A 25,458-nucleotide genomic window follows, 5' to 3' on the forward strand; every position below is an offset into this window, starting at 1 on the left:
TGCTATATCTATATGCATTTAGCTGTCCCATACATTGGAATACCCCTTCCTCCATAATTAATGTATTATATAAGCACAAAGAATAGTGCAACTTTAGGTAATTATAAATTTTATCTAAAGTTAGCATGCTAACTATAAAAAATTGCTCTTTTTATTTTACTTTTATAACAACTTTATAAACAAAAGTAGATACTTTACAGAAACAAAGGTACAGAAGAGTTGAATTATTACAAAGAAGTTGAATTCATTTTATTCTTTATAGTTTCAGAAAGCAGATTCTGAAGCAATAGAAATTATAAGGCAAACTGCAGCTAACGAGTTTTATAACCAGTCAAAAGTTGAACTAACTACCTTTTATGATAGATGGTTACTGGAAGCATTTTGACAAAGTACAAATGAAGGTTGGATATTGAACAGGGTATTGCTCTAAAAGATGGGCAGCTGGACAATATCCACTTGACTATATAAGTCTATGATAAATGGCATAAGAAAATGAAACAGGAGGGGAACAATTAGCAAAGTGTTAAATGAGTGGACTTTCAGGGAATAACGGCCCTACAATAAACTCTCAACTATTCAGTAGATTCAGAATAGAGGATTTTTTTTGGTTTATCAACTTTAAAATATTAGTATAACATAGTAGTGTTAAGGTATCTCCCCCCCCCCAAAAAAAAAGTTAGTTTCAACCAGCATTAAATACAATGAAAAAGCCATTTATCTGTGTTGTGCATGTATATAAATTTAATAGATTGGGGAAGAGGGGGGAGGAGACCAGAAACTTGTTCAAAATCAGGTGGTCAAGAAGTTGGCTTTTTACTGTTGTCTATCATTTCAGTTATTTCCATTTAACTCTGATACTATTTTGGGCTTTTCTTGGCAAACATGATGAAATATTTGCCATTCCCTTCTCCAGTTAATTTTACAGATGAAGAAACTGAATCAAGCACGATTAAGTGACTTGTACAAGGTCACACAGGTAGCATATGAGGCCAGACTTGAACTTATGAAGATTAGTCTGATTTCAAGCAGAGTACTTTATCCACCTAGCTGATCAACTATTTTTTACTATGGCCCTCCCATTTCAACTAGCATTTAAGAAATATATAAACAGAGGCAGCTAGATGGTACAGTGAAGTGGATAGAGAACTGGTCCTGAAGTTAGGTGAACCTGGGTTCAAATTTGACCTCAGACACTTAACACTTCTTAACTGTTGACCCTGGCAAGTCATTTAACCCCAATTGCCTTTAAAAATACAAATACAAAAAAAATCCACATACACATATATAAGATGTGAGTCCATTTTTAGGTTTTACCTTTTGCTTCTTTATTAGGCCCATTACGCATAAACAAGTAGAATCAGGAAATGAAACAGCACTTACTAAGCACCCATTAAGGTCCAAAATACTACTAAATATTGTAGATGAAAATAAAAAAGGCAGGCAACTCCAGCCATTCTAATAGATCAGGGGAACAGATATCAAGAAGCTTTGTCACCCACCACCCACCTACCCACATCCAAGGCAGAGCGAGGAAAAGACCTGTGCCCAGAAGTAGCATTTCATGATAGGGAATGTTGGCCAGTCCAAGGTAGTATAGCTGAAAAAACAAGTTCAGAAGCAAATAACAGCAATAATACAGATCAGATCCCAGAAGCAGAGTGGGTCTCCATACCAGTTTCTAGCCCAGTCTGAGCCAGGATAGAAATACCAGACCAAAAAGGAACCTATAATTTTATACCTCTGAACCACAAGAACTTCCCAGGTAATTCAGAATGGGATGAGTCCAACAGTCTACTCTTACATAGACCAAAAATCAGGTCAAAACGTTAGCGATCTAGGGTGAGAGAGAGAAAAGGAGATTTAGATTTGGGGAACCCAAATGAAATTAGGGTTTCTGGTGGTCAGGGAGTTACATGAGGTCTAGTGGCAGATTCAGGGTTCAGGGTAGATTTGGCTCCCCTGCACCTCCTTGGGATTCAGGGCAAGGGTAAGGAGTTTTGGGGAATCCCCTTCTAGTGGCGTAGAAATTCCCTGTAAAGGAATTTACAGACCCAAAAACCTCGATTGATAAAAGAGGTTTATTATGGGGATTGGAAGTAAGGTTAAAGTCTAGTTAGGGAAATAGGTGAGGGTAAAGAGAGGCTAGCACTGGAAACAGTATTCCAGTGGGCAGAGGCCCTTGGCATGCCAAGCACAGCATAGCAAGGCATGTGTGGAACCTCTGCAAAGAGAGGATTTTAGTTGGGCTTTTTATAATGAGAGATTTAGCTCAAGGGGGACGGTGGGTGAAGTCCCAAGTTGACTCCTCACTGGGTTTCAGCTAGGGCTAGAATTTGAATTGAATTCAATGAGTTTCAGGACTGAGGTGACCCCATCCAGGTAACAAAGATGAAACTGTCCTTGGGGCAGGGTCCCTCACTGAGGCAGAGTTAAAGGAGATTTTCTCCTTTAAGGACTTTCAGAGTTTCGGGGTCCTCTCTTCAGGAGGAGAGGAGGGTTAGGGTAGCTGAGATGTAGCAATCACACTTTGTCCTGCATAAGACTATTTTTGGATACTGCAAGTGCCCAGTTTACTCTTAGATTTCAAAATAAACAAAACAAAAGAATCAACAAGTCCCAATTCAGATTTTCCTCCACAAATATGAAGTCTGGCCTTAATATTAAGTTGTAAGTTAGAAGTCAGAAGAAGTTGGAAGTCTGGAAAAATGGGCAAACAAAAAGAGAATCCCATCATAAAAGGCTACTGTATGACATGGATGCTTAAGAGACAAATTCAGAAGAGAAAACCTCCAAAATATCTACAAGCAAAACCTCGGAGAAAAAAATACAGCTTGGGCAGAAATTCAACTACAATACCCAGAAGAAAGAATGCAAGGTTTTTTTTTTTTTTTTAAAGAAATGAGAGTATTTGGGGGGAAATGGAAAAGAAATGAGAGAATATGGAAGAAAGAACTGGAAGGAGAATAGTTTGGCACAAGAAGTACAAATCATTGCCCAAGCAACAAGCTTCCTAAAAATCAGAATGGACCAAATAAAAGCTAGTGAGTCCAAGAAACAACAAAAAATATTAAAACAAACTCAACAGATTTAAAATATAGAAGAAAATGTATCTCATAGCAAAAATAACTCACTTGACTAACAGATTAAGGAGAAAAAACATACAAATCATTGGACAACCTGAAAGCTTTAATTAAAAAAAGGCTAGCCATCATATTTTGAGAAATCTTAAAAAGGAAACTACACAGATTGCTTAGAAGCAAAACTATGTAGAAGCAAAAAGAATCTTCTGGTCACATTCTGAAGGAAATCCCAAAATAAAAACTTTCAAGAGTGTTTTAGCCAAAATCCAGAACTTCCAGGTAAAAGAAAAGAAAAAAAGAAAAAAAAAAAAAAAAAAAAAAGAAAATTCTGGATATTATAAGTACCCAAAAAGAAATAATTCAAGTACCTAGGATTAAGATCATGCATGATTTAACAGCTACCATTAAAAAAGGAGAGCTTTGAATATAATATTCTGGAAGGCAAAGGATATAAAACATATAACTAAAAATAACAGCCAGCAAAACTAAGTACCATATTATTGAGGAGTGGAGTGGGGGAGAATATAAAACACAAGACTTTCAAGAATTCCTTTTAAAAAGGGAGAGGGGTCCAAAATCTTAAAACTGATAAATATAAAAAAGGTATCAATTAGTTGATTTAGTGGATTGAGAACCAGCCCTGAAGTCAAGAGGACCTGAGTTCAAATCTAACCTCAGACACTTAATACTTCCTAGCTATGTGACTCTGGGCAAATCACTTAACCCCAATTGCCTCAGAAAAAAGGGGGGGCGGGGGGAAGAGGGAAGGGAGGGGAAGGAAACACAAATAAACAATTATAAGGATCAATTGCCTATGTTCCAGTATAGAGATTATACACACTCCAAGATGGAAGAACGATATGATGTGCCCCCTCTGAATCCTATCATAATTAAGGGTCATAGAAGAGTCTAACTAGACAAGGCCCAGCAGTGGTCCTCTTATATATCAATAATCTTAAGAGAAGTCTGGAAAGATAAGGAAGAACACTGTTCTGAAAGGATCAAAAATCAAAAATAAAAAAGAGAAAACTGGAGGAAGCTTGGGGAAAACTACCTCATAATTAGGCTACACCAAGTATATATCTATTGAAACAAGGAGAAAAGGATTATAAGCTGACAAATGACACTCATCTCAACTGATCAAAGAGAAGTAGATCTACATATACACAAGAGTTGAGCACAGAAAAACAGGAAAATAAGAGGAAAATGGAAAAGAGATGATTAGATAATTAGAGGGAGAGTACATCATAGAAGAAATTAGTTCTAAGCAAAACAAATCCTAAGGATGTTTAAAAATATTTGTAGTTCTTTTTAAAGTGGGAAAGAATGAGAATAAATCTAAAGGGGATACCAAATCCCCACCAGTTAGGGAATGGCTAAATAATTGCAGTACATAAAAATGAAACAAAAGAAATGATGAAAAGAATGGTGTCTGAAGCAATAAACTGGGAAAACACTTTTACAACGATTCTCATAAAGGCCTCATTTCCAAAAAAAAACTATTTCTAGTCATATGAAGAGGTGCTCCAAATCACTGAACAGAGAAATGCAAATTAAGACAACTCTGAGATACCACTACACCTCTCAGATTGGCTAAGATGAAAGGAAAAGATAATGCCGAATGTTGGAGAGGATGCAGGAAAACTGCAACACCCACGCATTGTTGGTGGAACTGTGAATGGATCCAACCATTCTGGAGAACAATTTGGAACTATGCTCAAAAAGTTATCAAACTGTGCATACTCTTTGATCCAGCAGTGTTTCTACCGGGTTTATATCCCAGAGAAGTTACAGAAGGGAAAGAGACCCACATGTGCAAAAATGTTTGTGGCAGCCTTATTTGTAGTGGCAAGAAACTAGAAAATGAGTGGATACCCATCAATTGGAGAATGGCTGAATTATAGTGTCTGAATGTTATGGAATATTATTATTCTGTAAGAAATGATCAACAGAATGATTTCAGAGAGGCCTGGAGAGATTTACATGAATTGATGATAAGTGAAATAAGTAGAACCAGGAGATCATTATACATGGCAACAACAAGATTATATACAATTATCAATTCTGATGGATGTGGCTCTCTTCAACAATGAGATGATTCAACCAAGTTCCAATTGTTCAGTAAAGAAGAGAATCAGTTATACCCAGAGAGAGAAAACCAGAAAATGAGTGTGGACCCTTTTCAGGTTTTTTTTCTTTCTAGATCCAATTTTTCTTGTGCAACAAGATAACTGTATAAATATATTGGATTTAACATATATTTTAACATATTTAACATGTACTGGACTATTTGCCATCTAGGGGAAGGGATGGGGGGAAGGAGGAGAAAAGTTGGAACTGAAGGTTTTGCAAGGGTCAATGTCGAAAAATTACCCATACATATGTTTTGTAAATAAAAAGCCATAATAATAATTTAATTAAAAAAAAAGAAAAGAATGGTGTCTGAAAAACCTGGGAAGACTTATAATGAACTGGTACAGATCAAAATGACAAAAACAATATAATAACCTTATTTAATAATAGCTTTTTATTTTCAAAACATATGCATACTTTTCAACATTCACCCTTGCAAAACTTTGCAAGATTTTTTCTCCCTCCCTTTTCCCACCCTTTCCCCTAGACAGCAAATAATCCAATGTGTTAAACGTGCAATTTTTCCATACATAGTTCCACAATTATGCTGCACACACACACAAAAAAAAATCAGATCAAAAAGAGGAAAAAAATGAAAAAGAAAACAAAAAGCAAGCCAACAACAACAAAAAAAGGTGGAAAAAAAAAAAAAAAAAACTATGATCTATGCTTAGTCCTCACAGTCCTCTCTCTGTTACAAGTCTACTGGAATTAGCCTGAATCACTTCACTGTTGAAAAGAGGCCTATCCATCAGAATTGATCATCATATAATCTTGTTGCTCCTGGTTCTGCTCATTTCACTTAGCATCTGTTCATGATATCTCTCCAGGGCTCTATGAAATCATCCTATTGATCTTTTCTTATAACAATAATATTCTGTAACATCCATCTTCCATTACCTATTCAGCTATTCTCCAACTAATGATCATCCAACTCAGTTTCCAGTTCCTTGCCAGTACAAAAAAAAGGCTGCTACAAACATTTTTGCACATGTAAGGTCCTTTTTCTTTTTTTTATGATCTCTTTGGAATACAGGCCCAATAGAGACATTGCTAGATGAACAGGTAAGCATAGTTTGATAGATCTTTGGGCATGGGAGAATAATTTTTATAATGACAACAATGTAGTAAAGAAAAGTAACTTCATGGATTTCTTCAACAAAGAGAAGCTCTAACTCAGTTTCAACTGATCAATGATGAACAGAAGCAGCTACACCCAAAGAAAGAGCACTGGGAAATGAATGTAAACTGTCTGCATTTTTGTTTATCTTCCCAAGTTATTTTTACCTTCTGAATCCAATTCTTCCTGTGCAACAAGAGAACTATTCGGTTCTGCACACATATATTATATCTAGGATATACTGTGACATATTTAACATGTATAGGACTGCTTGCCATCTGGGGGAGGGGGTGGAGGGAGGGAGGAGAAAAATCGGAACAGAAATGAGTGCAAGGGATAATGTTGTAAAAAATTATCCTGGCATGGGTTCTGTCAATAAAAAAATTATAATTATTTTTAAAATTAAAAATAAAAATAAATAATTATCCATGCCATATATTGTGCATTTACAAACCAAAAAAAAAAAAAAAAAAAAAAAAAGAAAAGAAAAGAAAAGAAAAGAAAAGAAAAGAAAAGAAAAAGAAAAAAAAAGAAAAGTAACTTCAAAAGAATTAGATATTCTGATCAGCATAATGACTAACCATGATTTCTAAAGACCTCCCAATAGAGAAATTAAAGATGTACAGAATGAAACATATATTTTTAGGGAGGAATATGGTCAATGTAGCAATTTCTTTTGCTTGACTACACATTTATAACAAGAATTTTATGATCTTTCCCCCTCTCCCCCCTTTCTCCCTGATAAGGAAGGGTGAAGGGTTAAGAGGAAGAAAATGCAGATTTTTGCTGATTGAAAAAATGTTTTTAAGTAACAAAATGAAATTCTAAGCCACCATAAAAAGCTTTAGAAACACATTCATATACACATACACTCACAAAAACACACATAGACACCAATTATCAAAATGATTTGAGTCAAATGCTTTTGAAGCCCTAATACAATCAGGCCCCAAGCTGTGTTTCTAGATCATTAGCTATTATCCCTTCATCAGATAAACCCATCCCCCCATTATCTAGTCACACTACTCTTCTTTCTGTTCCTCAAACAGTCCTGCCAATTTCATGCCTTGCCCTGATTCTCCCATACTTGAATGCCCTTCTACCATGATTCCTCTTTCTAGAATCCTTCTCTAATACAAAGCTCAAAGACCAGCTTCATCATGAAGCATTTCCTGATTCCAAACAGTTTTGTCTTCTCTCCAAAAACACTATGGATTTAAACTGCTTTGCTTTAAGTATTAAATCACTTTATAATGTCTTGGTTTTTCGATGTTTACTATTTTTTATCTAATCACCTTTTTTTAATCCTAACTTCTCTACAGCTTCTGATACAGTCAACGAGCCTCTTTTTGATTCTCTCTTTGGGTTTTAGTGATATTGTTTTCTTCTTTCCTTGGTTGGATCTTCAACTAGGTCATGCATCAACCACAGTTGTCCCCCAACACTGTCCTGGACCCTCTTCTCTTATCCTTCTATAACAGAGGGGTCAAATTAGTAGTCTTAACAAACTCCAGGCAGGAATCAAATTAAAATACAAAAGGAAAATGTTTTACAAAATAAATAAAATGCAATCCAAACATATGGTAATTTGTCAACATAAAGCAGGCAGGGGTCTGCTTTTGAATTGAACATACATGCTCTATAAAATTTTGCTTGTGAGTTCATTAGCTTTCATGGTTTCAATGATTATCTCTATATTGATAATTCTCTGGAAGTCAATTACATTGAATATGTCCAAAACAGAATTCATTTTTTTCCCAAAGACCTTACCCTAATCCTAACTTCCCTATTACCACCATCTAGGACACCCACTACATTTCTTCCCAGTCACCCAAATTCACAACTTACTCAATTTGTTGCCAAAACTAGTCATTTTTACCTTTAAAAGCTCTCTCATCTACACTATCTTCTCTCCTCAGCCATTGCCATCACTCAAGAATAGGCCTTCATCATCTCATACTTTTATGATGGCAATAACATGCTGGTAAATTTCTTTGCCTCAAATCTCTTCTCATTTCAGTTTATTCTCCAGTCAGCTATAAAACTGATCTTCTTAAAGTTCAAGTCTAATTATGTCATCTATTTTTAATCATATAAATGCTTGCTGTCTGCCTGAATATGATGAATAAGGATTCATTAAACTCCAATAATTCCCAATAACTCCAAGATCAAAACTAAAATGCTGTTTGCCTTTTCAAGCATTTCATAAACTGACTCCTTCCTACATTTTCAGTCTTCATACACTTTAACTCCCCATCTTTCCTGTATTTTGTAACTAGTGACATTGACCTACCTGGTGTTCCTTGACAACTCACAACTGGATTTTTAGTGGCTATCCTCCATGCAAAGAATTTTCTCTCTCTTTCCTTCCATGGAATCCAAGTCCCAACTAAAATCTTACCTTCTCACATAAGTGGAGAACCTTTTTTTTTTTTTTTTCCTGCCAAGGGTCATCTGGATATATCATTTGTGACCTATACAAAATTATCAAAAAGTTTGTTGTGGGGCAGGTAGGTGGCGCAGTGGATAGAGCACCAGCTCTGAAGTCAGGAGGACCCAAATTCAAATCTGATCTCAGACAATGAACACAAAACACTATATGACCCTGGGCAAGTCCCTTAATCCCAACTGCTAAAGCAAAAAAAAAAAAAAAAAAAAAAAAAAAAAAAAAAAGTTTGTTGTAATCTAGTTTTCAGCTCATCATTGCCTGCAGTTGCCTTAAATAATTTCCCAGGCATCATACAGCAGTTCTGGAGAGAAAGGGCAACTCCCAACAGACAAGATGTCAATAAAGGAGTGCAAAGGATAAACTAGAAAACACAAGATTATATAGAACATAAGGAAGAAGCCCCTATCTTCCTCTGACCTTTTCTTCCATTGTCTGGGGAAATCTATCTCAGAAACAAAAGAAAACTAGTAAATAACAAACTCTTTACCCTTTAGTACTTAAATGCTAATTAAGAGCTGGGGGGAGAGAGCAAAGACTGGAGGGAAATGTTTATCCAAGATAATCAAACACTTGCACCTTTTAGCTATACTTCAACTTGATTCTACAAAGTCTCAAGTCATAATTAGGGCATAGGCTGAGGCCACATCCTTATGAGAGCGCCTTCACTCAGTTTATCCAGAAGTTACAAATATTTTTATTAAGGCAAAACAGATTGTCACAAACAGGGGAAATTACACTTTTTACTCAATAATCTATTATGTTTATTCTGAAAAGGTGAAAATTTGAGAAAAAGTTAGGAAAAGTTTAAATTTCTCCATCTCTGCAATGAGATCCTAATGGGAACTGTAGAAATTAATTAAATCGCCAAAAATGAAACATAGTGAGGTATGAGTGCAGTAATATCTATATATCACATAAAATTAGGTATGCTAACAAGATCTGTACCAAATGATCAGCATATATTTGTAGTATTTCATTATAATTTGAAGCCTTTTTAGCAATAATTATAAAGATATTACCAATAAGTATAATTAATATTGGCTAAATAAAAGAGTAAAACACTCAAAACAATAGATGTAAAAGGCTTCCTTAATAATAAATCTATAGCTTTCCCCTGAATGGAACCAGGTTAAGAATTCTCAAAAAGTCTGTGAAATGGAATAGGTCAGACCCTACAGGCCTAAATTGCAGGATATCATGTAATCCCCATTCTCTCAGAGGATCATACGACAGTAAAGGTCAGATCCTAGCTCTAAACTTGTTGCATGACCCATAGTTAGTAGACAACATTGCTGACAATTGATCAGTGGTTATTTTCTTTTCAATCCATACACTGAACTCAAGTCTTTTGCTATTTAAACAAATTCACCATTCAGGCACCATGTTGGGAGAAGGGAGCTGAAGGGCTCTGGATCTGCTCAGCTGAGCTTGTGTGTTTGGATCTCTCTTTGGAAGGACTGAATAAATGCTTCCTCTTCATACCTGAAGATGCTTCTGAGCAGTCAATCTATCTGGGTAAGGGGGTCTTAGCACCAGTCCCACACAGTTTATGGGGGCTCGCCCAGGATCTGTGACTTCCCAGGGAGTTGGCTGGGGATCTGATTCAAGGCAAGTGCCAGATTGGGCTTTCTCTGACCCTTCCTTGAGATCAGACCCTCAAGCCTCCTCTAGAAAGTATGGGCCTCAAAAGAGGCATCCAAATACATACAGAGCACAAGTCTCAAGGAATAGCAGCAGCAGCAGCCCTAGGATAAGTGGCCAATCAGGTAACTTATGTGCTCACAATCCAGAGGGAAGGGGAAACCAGAAGGAAGTCCTGATAAATGGCACAGAGGCAGGGGAGCTCTGGATGACTGTTGGGTGGAGGAGACCCCCTCCAGGGTTGAGGATCGAGCTGAGAGGTCAGTTTTATGTATTATAGGATCTCAAGCCATGAGATTGGAACTGCTCTCCCCAGGAGAGGGGAAGGAACAGACTAAGCCAAATCTTTGGAGCAAAAAAAAAAAATTAAAATATGACCAGAGGGTACACTTGATGAGATATTTCTTTCTTGCATGGGGAAAGGAAGGTTCTCTTTCATGTAATTTTTGTCTGTGTCTTTGTGCAGAATGACTCTGTCATGTATGTTCTGGGGGTTAGATTTCATTAAAAAAAAAAAAAAAAGCCTTTTTTCTATAGATGTCATCTCTAGCCAAGCTGGGGGTTGCAGAAAAAGTTAGCTAATTTTTGAGAGCAATAATTGAGGAATTAGGAAATTGGTCATTTCAAGACAGCAAAAGTGCTTAACATAAAACAAATGCTATATATGAGTGTTAACTTCTTTACTGGATTTAATTCCTCCATATTTGGTGACTTTACACAGGTTTTAGATGTAACCTACTTATAATACTAATGTTGAGATAAATGAAGTGTGTGTATGTATGTATGTGTGTGTGTGTGTGAGTAAAGTAATTTGGAAGCAAATTCAACTAAATTAAGGCCTCTGTGAGGAGCATAGTGCAGAGTAAAGAGAATCTCTTTTTTTTCCCCTTCTCTCTTTCCCTGATTACAGCAGGGACACGTGGACAAAGGAGTGAGAAGAAGAGAAAGAAACTATGCTCAATCAGTTCAGTGAAATTTGTTATTTGAGATATGATAGTAAGAGCAGTTTTATATAAATTGTAATCCTTTTGCAATGACTTTGGGGGGGGGGGAGGAACTTATAATGATTGAATTCAATCAGTAATATTGAGCTTAAGGCCACCTCCTCAGATCCCAAGATGAATTGTAAATTTTATGATGACTCTCTTATATTTATAAGAGAAGTCTTACTATTATATGAAATGCTCGCTATTAAATGGTAGGTGATAGGATTGTGAGTTTGTTTACTTTAATCACAAGACCTTAGAAATTTGTGCGCAAATATTGAAACATTATTACTGGAAATTTAAAGCTATATTTTATTTGATTTTAAGTTTTTAAAAAACCAAACAGGTTATTAAAATAAAATATTGGTAGCTTACCTCAAGGGGATCACATGTATGTATCCCCTAATTAGATGAAGTATGTTGCTTTCTAAAATGTACATTGGATAATTTGTAAAAATTATGATCTACGCTTTAAATTTGTCAGCTGTTGGACATATGTATAAGTTTTATGAAATTTGATCCAAAGTTATTTGGATATTAGCTATCTTAAGATTAAATGTGAATCTTAAGATTTAAAAAAAAAAGTGATTTTAAAAACAAGGGACAAGAAAGAGCAATTGGCAAGAGCAATTGATAGCTTGAATGGAACATCTAGTTAGAATATCACAAGGTAAAGTATTGACTTTTAAAATAACTTAATTGGTGTGGGTGTTAAAATTGGAAACTGTAAATTACGTGAGATTCTTAGCCATTTTTGTGATAGCCTACGTTATGTTTATTTGGTTACCATTTATGAAGATTGTGAAATTGCTAATTAAATTTGGGGTTATTGCCTTAATATTAAAATCTAAAAATTGTTAAGATATGTGGGTTATACAGACACCAGATGATGATAGGCACCAAAGTCAAGGTTCGGTCATGTAAGAAATTAGAATTGGCCATAATCTTTGCTAAAAGATGAAAAGGGGCAAGCTCCTATTGGAACTTGCCAATTACCAGAGAAAAGGAGATACCCCATGAGGTTGGAGCATGTCCTTAGCTGGCAGCCCAAAAGACTTAGCACCCCAAAAGAGTTAGCTATAAAGAGAAGTGGAGTTGGGAAGCATAGTAGAGTTAGGAGAGATACCACGTGGAATAGGGGAAAGGGAAAGAGAAAGATCTGTGGGCAAGCCTACAGAAAGATAAAGATTTAACTCAATACCCACAAACTCCCCCCTCCACACACACACACACACACACACACACACACACACACACACCCCAGGTGTGGATGCTTCTTAGAAGTAAAAGAATAAATTCCACTCACTGGAACACCCCACACACATTTGCTGGTTAAATGAAATTACTTTAACATTAATTGCTTTTATTGTTTAAAGAAATGCCATTTACATGGCATTAATAACAATGTGTTTTTATTTTTCAAGTTTATGGCTGCTTTAAGGCAAAGTCTTTGATGCTGTATCAAAAATTCCCCCGCTTAGTAATACAAGAAACTTTTAGGAGGTTTGTTAGGATTGCAAGTTCTCTGAAAATTATTATTTCTACCAAGGTCTCCATCTGTCTTCAGCAAATTATTTAATATTTATTGAAGTGCATAATGGTCTCAATTAATGAACATAACAAATATCTATAGATTTCCTGAAGTATCTAGAGCAGAATTTTAACCTGATATCCCTGCACTAGTCTTTTCTGTGCTTTTGCAGGTGCATTCAATAAGTTTTGCACAATTGTTTGTCAGATGTCTTGTTTGTTTTTATATAGATCTTGAAGCCCCTGATTAGTGAAACTTACTATTGAGATGAAATCTCTTGAGCCTGTATTAATATTGGTTTAAATTTCAAATTTGGATAATTGCCTGACTGATCATCAAGCCAGTGATCTACCACCTAAAGGAAATATGCAATAAATTATTCAGAGGAATGACTGACAGGTGTATGGCTTATCTGGGCAAGAGCTAGAAGGACAACTTTAGCCTCTGCTTAAAGTGGGATCCTTCTGACTCAGTTTCCCAGTTCCGTTTCTTTGCTTCCCACCTGATTATTCCTAAGTTTGACTATGAGGTAGAAACTGCATGACTGTTGTTAGAGCTAAAGATGCTTTATCCTGTCATATATATAAATATACACATATATACACACACACACTCTCAGACTGAGGTCCTGAAGAATCAATTTTGACTGATTATATTATAATCATGCCCCTGCTTTTTCTTCTTGTAATAAATTTCTGTGATCAGAGCAATTGGTTAGTGAAAGACAAGCACAATACAAGTTTGCAGCAACACTCATGCTTTCTGAGACAAGAGTTTCTTTGTCTGAAGGCCCACTTTGCCCCTAAGTATTTGGAGCCACCTCCCACCTTCCCTTTTGCTCATTGGAGAGGAAGCAGACAATCTTAGCATGCCCTGATTAGACCAAAGTTTTTAGGACCGTGAAAACTAAACTCTTCCCTGGGTCTTAGCCCTACCTAAAACCTTTTACACTGTACATTGATGAAAGGAGGGGATCAGGTCCTAGAGGTCTCTGGAATTGTATCTTAGATCCTTTGTTTACTTCTCAAAGAAACTCGGTTTCTTTAGGGTGACCCTCCTGCCTTAGAGCTAACTGCTACAGCCCTTTCTAATTGAGGAAGCTCCTAAGCTCATTCTCCTCGTCCCTACTCCTTTTGAGGAAACAAAAGTAGGAATTTGGGAAAAACATTCTTTGGTATTTATTCTAGAAAAAGCTGATTGGATATGAGACATTCATGACAGCCTCATCCCTCCCCCTTCCTTGCTCTGGGTGGGATTCATGTCCCTTGCAGCCTCCATATTAATTCCACTTTTGTTTATTCTTTTTCTTTTGCTCACATTTGGTCCTTGCATTTTTAATCCACTTGGGAGAGTTGTTTCTTCCAGACTGCAAGCCATGAAATTCCAACTGCTTGTTCAACCTGAAATCACCTGAGACCTGATTCTGACATTCAGCACTAAAACCTGCTGACATCACCTACAAGTCACTTGTCTCCTGGACCCCCCACTGGGCAGGGCCAGCTCCATGCCCCTTATCAGCCTGGAGCAACTCCAGAAGATCAGACCTTTATCCCTTTGTCCCAAATTAATCTAGATCTAGACTGCTTGAGATGGGAATGATGAGATAATGGCCCTGAGGCCCCTGGACCTCACAATGTTGCTGTTACTGTGCACAATGTTCTCCTAGTTTAGATCACTTCATTCAGCATCAGTTCATATAAGTTTTCTAAGTTTTTTTTTCTGAAAAACAATGCTGTAGTTCTGTGGAGAGCACTGGCTGCCAGATGCCAATCTGTTGGTCTGCAATGACAGGGCTTCCAAAACAGATAGTGGGAGTTGGTGGAAGAGGGCTCTGATTCCTGGTCACTGCTATAAGCAGCATTATCCTATCACCTTGCTTATGCTCTTAGTCAATAAAATAGTTCAAGATTACTTAGTTAAAATGGTTCCTCAAAGTTTTCACTCATGTGCAATTCTAAATGGTTCTAAATGGTAGAGGGCAGGTTACAGTTAATACTGAAGAGAGGGAAGAGCCTGAAGGTCTACACTAAAAAAAAAAAAAAAAAAATACCCTAGTGGAAGAAATATATCAAGATGGGTGTGAGAAGTCTTCAAACTATGAAAAAGAGGAGGGACTGAATGGATCAGGTGAAGATTTCCCAAAAAGTCTATGAAATGTAGTAGGTCAGACCCTAGGCCTAAGTTGCAGGAAGTCACATGATCCCTATTCTCAGAGGGATGTAGGGCAAAAAAAGGTCAGACCCCAGGTCTAAGCTTCAGGAAGTTTTGTGACCTACAGGAAGTAGACAACATTGCTGACCTTTGCTCAATGGTTACTTCCTTTTCAATACATTCAATGAACTCAAGTCTTTTGCTATTTAACCAAATTCATTATTTCTGGGTTGGGTGGAAAAGGGAGGGGCAGGCACAATGCTGGGAGAAGGAGCTGAGAGGGTCCAGGTCTGCTCAACTGCTATGCTTGGACCTCTCCTTGCAAGAACTAAAAAGTTTCCTCTTTTTATTTAAAGATGCCTCTGAGGAGTCAATTTGGGTAAAGGGGTCTAGCACCCATCCCAATCACGATTTTATCAAATAAAACCTAATTAAACAAATTTATTAAGCACCAACTATGTGCACAACACTTAGCTACACAATAACTAAGAGTAATCCCACATATCACATACATTCTAGTTAAAAAAAAAAAGTATACCTTAAACAAAGGAGGTACATATACACACAAAGAACCTAGAACATAAATGAACCAAAGAGGTATATAACTTTTTTTTTTCTCCAAGCTAAAAGCTAGATTAGCAAATTAAAGACAACTTTCAGGTTTATTGGGAAGTTAACAAGTGAAACAAGAATATGGCAACAGTATTTAATTATCAAAAACATCCTTTTCCTACGCGGCACAGCACCTTTTCTATTATTGTGGCAAACAATACCCTCTTCTCCCAGTCCCATGAGCCTCATCCTTGATTCCTCAAAATCTTTCAACGCTCCCCCACCAAGGCCCATGATTTTACTTTTGAAATGTGACCATTTCTCCCCTCTAACATTGTCAATGCCATGCTACTATAGGCCTCCTCATTTCATGCCTTGATTACTGATATAGCTTGCTAGGGAGTTTGCCTGCGTTAAATCTCTCCCCACTCCAAAAATTCTCCATTCAGCAATTCAAATGATTTTCCTAAAATGTCAAGTCCAGACATGACTCCTCTTTCTTGCTCAATAAACTCTAATGGCTTTCAATTTGGATCTCAAAGTCTATTTTTATAACCTACCCCTCCTGCCTTTCCAGTTTTCTTACATCTTACTCCCCCAACTCTTACTTACTCCCCATAACTCTTCAATCTAGTGACATTGCTGTTCCATGAACAAGACACCATTTCTCAACTCTGGACAGTTTTTTTTGTTATGTTCCTCCATTCGGCTACAGACTTTCCTGTCTTCCTATAAGTTCCACCTCGAATTCCACCTTCTCTATTCTCTTCCGACTCCCAGCCCCTCTTAAGTCCAGTACCTTCCTTCTGTTGATGATTTCCTATTTAATAAATCTATCTAGGGATAATCATTTTTACAGATGCACATTTGCTGCCAATCTCCCACTTAGTTTATATAACAAAGGCATGTACAAAATAATATTGTTACACAAAACATACATTATACTAAAATGCAGGCATATTAAATATTGTACCATGATAATAAACAATTATGAAATCAAAGCCAACAATAATGCAGATCCAAGTATTGTAAAATTGGCATGTTATCCTTTCACCACCCACAGCATCTAGCTTGGATCACTGATAGTTGGCTGTGAATAAGATCCCAACAAAAAGACCCCAGTCTTGGTAGTCCTTGGTAACAAGAAGTGGCATTATGGGGGAAGAGTCAAAATTTTATTGTTTAAGTTATTCCCTAAGGCAAACGGGGAAGAGCACAGATTACCTCAACCTTTTGATCTTAATTAGGCCTTTTGTTATTTTCAAGTGGACTTTTCCAGCAGTTAGAGGTCCCAGGTTGAATTCCAAGCAAAGACAAAATCATCTGTCAGAAGGTTATGATATTAATCCCCAAAGTTATTTAGCTCCTATTAAAAAATTATACCAGAACTCTAATCCCTTATTATTAACTTCTTTTAGCTTGCTTACTAAACATCATAATAGTGAGTTCATTAGGAACACTTCCCCCCTTATGGTAGCAAATTCCCTAGGAGCTTTGTCTCCTTCTGGAATTTTTCTCCTTGTTACATCTTCTCTTTAGCCCAATCACTAAAAGTAACAATGGCTAACAAGAAGGCTTGCCACTCAATGGCATAATCCCTTTCTCTCCCAACTTCTATTAGGAATTTAGCCTGCTTACTAACTTGTTGTGATATCTTTCCCCTTGTTATGAGATATTCTGTTAGGGGAACTTTAAGTCAGAGGCTTTCCCCTTGTTAACTGCTAAAATTCCTTATTAGACCTATAAGTCCATGACTGTCAGTCAGTGGCTTAAATAATCTTTGTTTTTCAATTCAGAGATGGTCTAAATTTACAAAGTCTTGAAATTACTCCCAACACTGGCCCTAAACCCCAACATACTTTTGGGGGTTAATCCCTTCTTCTCAACATTTGGTGGACCGCAAGGGGAAAATCCTAAAACCACAATATCAATATGTTTGGGGAGGGCGGGAGTAATTCACTGCTTCTGTATCCCATATGCCATCATTCCTACAACTTTTTTTTGATGAAGTTATTGAGGGATGTTCAGACAGAAGCTCTTTTTTCCCCTCATATATCTGAGGACATGAAGTAATATTATTCTCAACCAATCTTTGAACTTAAAAATCCTTAAGTATTCGGATCCAACTTTTCAATACAAGGGGGAAAAAAATCACTCAAATGATGAAATGCTTCTGCTGATCTGTTATAAAGCTTCCCTTTCTTCTTCTGCAATTTTTGCAGCTAATAATTCAATCAGCTTTTCAATCAAGAGTTCTCCATAATTCAAGCCCTTCACACCATTCTTATCTACTTCTAGTTCCAATTCTTGCACTAATTTTACTCATTTCCTCTGTTGTTTCATCTTTGTCAAACCCAAGTCAATTGGAAAGAAATGTGGGCATATTTTTTCCCAAACTTCACACATTTCTATTACATCTTCCTATGCCCTAGGAATATTGTATTGTAGGTAAATATTGTAGGACTCCCATTAATCTCTCAATGTCAAGTTCTTATATGTAACCAATGCTACAAAAGTTGTAATAATGAGATGTTAGGGGAAAGGGATTTTTACATTTTCATTAAAATTACGCTAAGGGGGTGGATCACTCAGAGCTAATATTACCCAAGATAAATAGAATCTTGAAAGGAATGCCATTATCATTAAAAATTTTTCAATTTTGGGAATGTAGTATATAAATTACTATACAAGGATGGTAGTATTAGCAAAAAAAAAAAAAAATGCACAGTAATGTGTTGCTTTTGCTGACTCCTTTCTGTTTCTGTGCTCTAGGATTTTCTGAAAATGCACAAGGACAAGTTTTAAGTCTTGGTTTGAATAGTCATCAAGCTTGAAGGAAGTTCTTCCGAGTCTGGTCTTCTATCTACATAGTCAATGGTTTCTCCATCTCTTCATTTCCACAGAAAGTCAATTTTGTGCAAGCGCTCTCTTTTGCTTCTTCTTTATCTGGCAGCATCCTTCACTTACAAGTGTTCAGTCAATACCACAAGACTTAGTTCATATGCTATCGACAACAATCTTTGTCCTTCATATTTTCTAATTATTTTTATTTTCATTTTCAAATGAAATGAATCTTAGCTTCCCATCACCACTTAAATCACAAAACATCTTACAGCACTTTATTGTATAGTGTCTACTTTGTGTTAAGGAATTTTTGTAATTTCTTTAGAATGCAGATTTCTTTCAGAACTCTAAGTAAAATGCAAATTGACATGAAGTGAGAGCTATCTGTTTTCGAAGATGGTATTTAATAGGGGTGAAAAGAAAGAAGGATAGAATTAAGGGAGAGAGGGGTGAAGGGAGGAGGGAAGAAGGAAAAAAGGGAGGGAGGGAGGGAAAAACTAGATCCACACTGATAGGGAATTAACAAAAAAGGGTAAACTCATAGTCATCTTTGCATCAAATAAATAAATATGAAGTAAAATACTGATAGATGTAAAATCTTTAATTTCCACTGATAAAATCAAGTTTTCAAGAAAAAGAGGAAAGAAAAATAAGCATGAACGATACCATATTTCTAATTATTTATCAATTAACCACTATCTGAAAGATGTATATATGAGGTTAACAACTAATAACAGAAGAAATGTAATACTTTTGTTTACATATCTGAATACTTCTCAATGAAAATTAAAGTAACTTAATATCTAATTTCAAATAAAATGTGGTGCCAAGGACTGAACTCCCCAAAATGCAAGATAGAACAGAATTGACTATTACCTCCCTGAATCTAGATACTAGATCATTTTAATAACCTAATTTCATATTACTTTTTGCAGATACCAAGGATATGAAACGACTGAAAATCCCAGATTGCTCTGCCCACAATCAAGTCATCTAAGCACATCTCTCTCATACTAATATTAATGCAATTGATTTTGAACCATTAATTACTATTCTATCTGATCATTCAACCAGTTGAATAATGACAGAAAATCAGCCACCACTTCTACATCACCACTTAACCAACATTTGTTTTGCCCACAAGAATATCATGAGAAATTGAAATGCTTTGACAAAATCTGGGTATATAAATCTTTGGGATTCCCCTGGTTTACCTACCAGTCTAACATCTGTCAAAATGGGAAATGAGATTAGTCTAGCACCACCAATATTTTTGTTGAATTCCCCTTGACTATTAAGTCCACAATAATTTCTTTTATTAAATAGTAACAATCATTCACTTAATAAAGCAATATAGAATTTTTCCAGGAATGAAAGTCAAATTCACTGACTTGTAATCTGAAGAATTCACTTTTTTCAGAAAAATAAAAGACCCCCCCCCCAAACCTAAATCCAGTCCTGTTAGCATCTCTTCCATTTTTAATTTTTCAAAGATGACCAAGGAGAGGTGCAACCACTTTTCTTTTTACTGGCATGTAACATCTGTGCATGCACAGCAAAGTGAACTTACTGAGGACGTGAGTGCTTTTTTTACCATCCCTTCAATCTTGAGTTTCAAATTCTTAACTATGTTTACACCCTATCCATATTCTTAGATGAAAAATAGTTCTCCTTTATAATGAAAACAGACATATGAGATGAACAACTGTCTCCTCCATGTATCAAGGTGTACTTCACATTTCATCTAGCCGTTTACTTTGACATTGGCCCTTAGTTTATCAATTGCTAAAATAGCATATTTACAACAAACTGCAATTATATAATATACAATAAATAAATGATTTTTTCATTCACTCACTTTATTATCATTGTACAGTTTGTTCCAAGAAGTGGTTCTCCTCCTCTTTGGTCTTTCTCATATGCCTAGCATAACTTTAAAAAAAAAATTCTATTTTGATAATTTTCAAAAAGTAGAAATAAGCTGATAACAACCATCTAAAATACTCAACTTAGCTAATACTCAAAATTATGCAAATTCAAACAATTTTTAAATACTACTTTACACTCACCAAAATGGTAAGAAAAAAATTAAGGCAATAAATAAATTCCAGGAAAATCAGGGAGAAATCAATATATTCATTCATTCATTGTGGATGAAATTGTAAACTAGTAGAATCTTAGTGGAAAGTAATTTGACAGGATAAACTAACCCCCAAATCATACCTTTTTTGTCAATTTTGAGAATATACCCTAAGAATGCTATCAAAAACAGTTAAAGAGCTATCTCTACAAAGATTGAGAGCAGCCTAAATAGTTATCATTCATTAGATAATTCTAAAATAAGGACAATTAAATAGTACTGCAATTAAAATTAGGTATAAGAAATATGGAAAGATAATACATTTTGCCTTAAAGTTTGGAAATTCACATACATACATACATATACACATACACATATAAAGGTATTGTCTTGGTTAAAATTTCTGGGCCTTAGCGTCATCTGTAATATGAAGGGATAGGAAGAGATAATTTCTAAGGTTCCATATTTAGAAAGTGGTCTTAAAATAATTGAGGTGATACTTAGGAAAACTCTATTTTAAGCATTATACTTCACCTTATTCATTTTCTGCACAACTTTTACATAGAGATCTGAAACCAAAAGAACTTTTATTGATCCTTTTAGAAATAGGCTTGCTGGAAGCATGTTGACACATTTTGGTGGCATAGTTTTTTTCCCCCCAACTTCCTCCTCTATTTTCAAGCTAAAGTCCTGTTTAGTGGAACACAAATGTCCAGGAAAATATATTTTTACCAACTCTCTCAAGATACCTCCATCGTTAGCCAAAAGCACATCTTCCTAAATCACAAACAACAAATCTAGAAATCCAAATATTTTCCTCAAATCCTATCTTTTTAATCAACTAGTCACATGCCAAATGCACCATCCCCAATTGATTTTGTATATATCTTGAACTTATATGCAATTGTTTGCATGTTGTCTCCTTGTCAACAAACTCTGAACTCCCTGAGAAGGGACAATTTTTTTTTCTTTGCATCCCCAGCTCATAGCAGTGACTGGTATATAGTAGGCATTTAATAAATGCTTGCTGAGCAAGGCACCTATCTCCTCCAAGGGCAAGTAGATGATGCAGGGGATAGAGTACTGGGTCTAAAGTCAGGAAGACAAAAGTTCAAACTCAGCCCCTGAAACTTACTAGCTGTGTGATCCTGGGCAAGTGACCTGTTTACCTCAGCAATTTCCTCATCTGTAAAATAGGATTTTTCAAGGAGAAAGTCAAGGCACATGAGAAGATGGTCAGGTAATATAACAGTTTAATTTGACAATGGCTTTGAGTCATTTCCTGAATAAATCCTAAGAAAACAGCAAATTTTCCTAGCACCTACCTTTAAGGGCTGTTTTGAGGATCAACTGAAATAATAACTTAATAGTGCCTGATAACAGTAAAAGCTATATAAAAGTTATTATAATTATCATTCTAAAGAGCTATCTAACTAGGGCTTCATAAAAGCAATGTTTTCTAGATTCCTCCCAAAAATATAATTTACCTTCTCAACCAAAATCATTAATATGTATAATGAATGAATGAAAAAAATATTGATTAGTCATTTGTTATTTGCCAAGCATTAGAAATATAAATATAAAGGCAGTCTTGATCCTCAAGGAAGCTATATTATAATGAAGAAGCCAATAAACAAAGGAAAATAATAGCCAGGAAGAAGCACTTTTACTATAGAAATGATATGACTGACATAACCTTACTCCAAGAGCAGTAACGAAGTTGATTTTATCATAGTTCCAGAAATGGAAATAAGAAGAGTGAAGATGGCCAAGGCACAGGGAGAAAAGTGAAGTATGCCTGGGAAATGTCAGAAACAGTAGAGCAGGTGAAGAAGTCACAACTCAGGAAATCAAAGCCCCAGGACAACAGTTCCAGGAATTAAAGGGCTAAAAAACCCTCAAGGCGTAATCTGTGCTCTAGACAAGTGAGAAGATGTAACAGTAGCAGTTTATTTTGACAAGTTTTGGTATACTTTCAGTTATTTCCTAAATACACCCTAGGAAAACAGCAAATTTTCCTAATGTTTATTTCAGGTCATTCTACAACTGCTTTGGTATTCTGCAACAGAGAATGATCATTTCTTTTTAAACTATACTAGACAGCTTATCTTTATCCTCAAAAACCCCATGTATTCTCATCACAAATTCCCTTCTCCACAGAAATCTATTACTTGGCTCTAACCAAGGGTTTTTCTACTTTCCTTCTAATGTTTTAGTGCTACTCCATTCTCCTGACACTCATTCGGATTCCCTTCTGCCTTCTTCATTTTCTGTTTGAAGAATTTTATTCCACTCTTTCCAAGAATGCTTCATTCTTTCTAATAACTTGGGGCAGTACAGAAATATTTTCCTCAAGTCCTTTCACATTTCCCTTAAGTATGAGTTCAATCTGTATGTTATACATAGGTAATAGCTTTTATTTAACAATGGAAGAAATAAACATAAGGTGAATGGAAAATTACTCCTACCCTTAACTTTGCTGGAGCAGGGATCTTGAGTTCTCTGTTCATCCTGTTGCTAGCTGCTTGCTATATAACATGGGCTCTTCTCTTGATATATGATGTTTAAAATCATGTTTAACATAACTTCGAGGCACTTCTCACCTTTTCCTTCTCTTTATTTATTTTGTCATCTTGCTTATCTAGATCTTTTTGTGGGGGAAAAAAAAAAAAGAGTATGTCCCAGAAGATAGACTATTTTTTGAGAGGCAGTATATAGTGTGACACAGAAGCGTCAAACTCAAGTAGAAACTGGGGTCACTAAAATCCACACCTAAGGATCCCTGTAGACTACATATTGAATTAAGTTTTAAAATGCAATATTGTATTTTGCATTTTTATATATTTTTTAATATATAACGCAACAAGGATAAGAAGGGAAACAACTGCTGGAAAAAAAAATTTTCATAGCAAACATCTCTGATAAAAGTCTAATATCAAAGATAAAAAGGCAACTAGGTATAAATGACTACAAATCATCCCCTAATAGATGTTAATGACCAAAGAGAAAAAAGTTCCCAAAAGAACTGCAAATTCCTAAGTCACGAGAATACTTTAATCGATAATAATAAAAGAAATGCAAAGTAAAACATGAAGTGAACCAGATGTCTGGTTTCACTAGACATCTAGCAAATTGGTAAAGATGACATGAGAAGAATAGCCAATGTCTTAGAGGTTATAGAATGATAGGCAATGATAAGTGCTGTAAATTGCTCTACCCATTTAAGGATATCAATGTGGAATTATGTAAAAGCATATGGTGATAAAATTATCCATATCCTTTTAATCTAGATTTCACTGCTAGCTATGTACCCCAAATAGATCAATGACAAAAAAGAACCCACAAATAAATACTAGAATATTTATAAGTAGCACATTACATGGTAATAAAGAACTGCCAATAAAGTAGATGCCGATCAATTGGAAAGCAGTAAACCAGTTGTGGTTTGTGAGTGTAATGAAATATTACTGTGTCATGAGAAATAATGACTATAACTGAGAAATATTGGAAAATATTAAATTTTGAAAAATTAAGGTAAGTAAAACCTGGAAATGTAGACAATAACTGCTGAGAAACAAAAATGTTGTATTCTGTTTTCAGTATCAATCTGCCAGGACAATTCATTATTTAATCTTACCTTAAATATCTCTACTTAGAAAATCCAAATGAACCCCCCCCCAAAAAAAAATCTTTTGAAAATTTGACATGCCATTTGTTTACAATTTATAGTATTCCCAAATCATCCTGAAGAATAATTTTTCCTAATCTCTTTTATCTACTCCCTTCAAGAATTCTATTAACTGTTAGAATTAATCAAAGATTTCTTCCTTAGTGTAAAATGCACTATGTTAAAATTTAAAAAGACACATTTGTAATTTTAAGACAAATAGTATTTGAAACCTTTTAAGTTCTTGAGGTAGGAGATAGGATGTATTTTTTTATATGTTTTTTAACTGACCTAAAAGTCAAAACTACCACAAATATCAAAAAATCACTTTTGCATATTCTACAACAGATTTTTAAGAGAGAAAAAAAGATAAACAACAATGATATAAGCCTAAATGAAGCAGCATGGCACATAGGACATCACCCTAATCTTGAAATCAGGAAGACTTGAGTTCACATCTTGCCTCAAGAAATTAACTGTGTAATTTAAGCAGGTCACTTTATTCTCACCCACAATCTGTTCATCTGTAAAAATAAGGATTTATTATAATAATCCCTATCACGAAGTGTTATTGTGAGGATCAAAAGAGATAGGTGTAAAACACTTTGTGCATCTTAAAATGCTCTATAAATATGAGCTATTACATAATCATTATTTCTCTAAGCCGTGTTTTGAAAGACTATGTAACTTTTACTTAGGTCTTAGTTTCTTCTTATATAAAATGAAGATGGGGTTAGTTACCTCCTGCTCTACAATTCTAATATGATTCTAAGAAAAGTAGGTGACAACTGAAATCTACTCAAAAAAATCAACTTCCAGAACATGTCATGGGATCAAAATAACATTTTAACTAATACATCCTATAAAATCTACCTATTTGATGTTCAAACTTATACCTTATTTAAGATCTATAAATCTAACATTAAATTAATTTAAAAATTAGTGAGCCACATTAAATGTGGCTTATTAATTGCTGTTTCCCAATTCCTTTAAAACTGGTAACCTATGTATAATAATTGCCAATTAATCAGAAACACATGGATTTAAATCCCACTTCAGACACTTATAGTGTGATCTTGGCCAAGTTAATTAGTTTCCCCTCAATGGTTTTACTTTCAAAAAACAAAATATAAGGGACCAGTCAACTCTAGGTATCAGATACCTACACAAATGCACAAAATAGGGCTACACAAATTGAGAGCCTAAGATAAAAAAGCAAATTTG

The 25,458-nt window shown here is 35.4% G+C and overlaps 1 protein-coding gene across 1 annotated transcript in view; it reads right to left on the reverse strand.

The window, feature by feature from the left end:
- UBE2V2 (ubiquitin conjugating enzyme E2 V2) overlaps nucleotides 1–25,458 on the reverse strand; it is a 66,245-nt gene that overhangs the window by 15,042 nt on the left and 25,745 nt on the right. The gene's annotated exons all lie outside the window — the stretch shown is intronic.

The sequence above is a fragment of the Antechinus flavipes genome, chromosome 1 (assembly GCF_016432865.1).
Source record: "Antechinus flavipes isolate AdamAnt ecotype Samford, QLD, Australia chromosome 1, AdamAnt_v2, whole genome shotgun sequence".
NCBI lineage: Eukaryota > Metazoa > Chordata > Mammalia > Dasyuromorphia > Dasyuridae > Antechinus > Antechinus flavipes.